Source organism: Papaver somniferum, chromosome 5, assembly GCF_003573695.1.
Source record: "Papaver somniferum cultivar HN1 chromosome 5, ASM357369v1, whole genome shotgun sequence".
In the NCBI taxonomy this organism is placed as follows: domain Eukaryota; kingdom Viridiplantae; phylum Streptophyta; class Magnoliopsida; order Ranunculales; family Papaveraceae; genus Papaver; species Papaver somniferum.
This window is the reverse complement of record NC_039362.1, coordinates 54,706,775-54,707,805: the sequence shown is the minus strand read 5'-3', so window position 1 is coordinate 54,707,805 and position 1,031 is coordinate 54,706,775.

Below are 1,031 nucleotides of genomic sequence, written 5' to 3'. Positions count from 1 at the left end.
CCGAATAAAGAGATCACCATGTTTGCCGTAAGCCCTAAATCCTTGTGTTTGATTCGGTCCAAAAGAATGATTGTAATTTGATGTCTCTAATTAGGCTTGCCAAAGTTTTCTTTTTGTTATCGAAAATTCTAGCATTTCGCTCTTTCCATATGCACCACCATATTGCAACTGGGATGTTATTCCATATTCGACTAAGCCTTTCATCTCTTCAATAAAACTTGTAAGTCTTCATAGGTGTGTTGATATTAGGATTCTATGTCCATAGGAAATGACACCGTTCAGCAAAATATTCTCATATTCTCCGGATTTTCCAACATTCGTACAACAAGTGCGAGCTCGATTCATTATCTTCCTCACAAAAACGATAAACACTAGAGATATCCGTAAATATCTTATCCACCGTCATTACCCTACCATGAGAAAGAAGCCAAAGAAAAAAATCGACTTTTTGAGGGTAATCATGGCTCCAAATGATATTGGTTGGATAATTTGGCTCGCTATGATCACAATAATCTCCAATTCCATTCTTAACCATATATTGACCATGATCACTTCCAACCCATATTGGGGTATCTATACCACCTTCTTCAATAGATATAGAGGAAATAATGTTTGATAAAAAATAAGACTTCACTTGAGATATCTTGCGGGTATCTTTGACTAGACATAAATTTCCATCTTACACCACCTTCCCTAGCTTCATACATATTAGCCAACACACACTCTTTGGTTTTGAAGCTTCGAATGCGAAAGGAAACATATAACACAATTTTCCGTCACCAAGCAAAACATTTTTCCAAAATCTAGTTTCTCTTCCCCCGCCAATTTTGAATGTTATATTTTATTAAAATCTTCAAGCTCTTTGAAAGTATTAGACTACAAAATAGTCCAATCTGGATATTACTAATATGACCTTCAGTGACAACTACCACTATACATATATATTTAAGTGTAAGAATGTAAATCAAATCAATATTTATATATTTACAGAAATATCTATGCTTTAAAAATACATAAAATTTCTAAAAAAA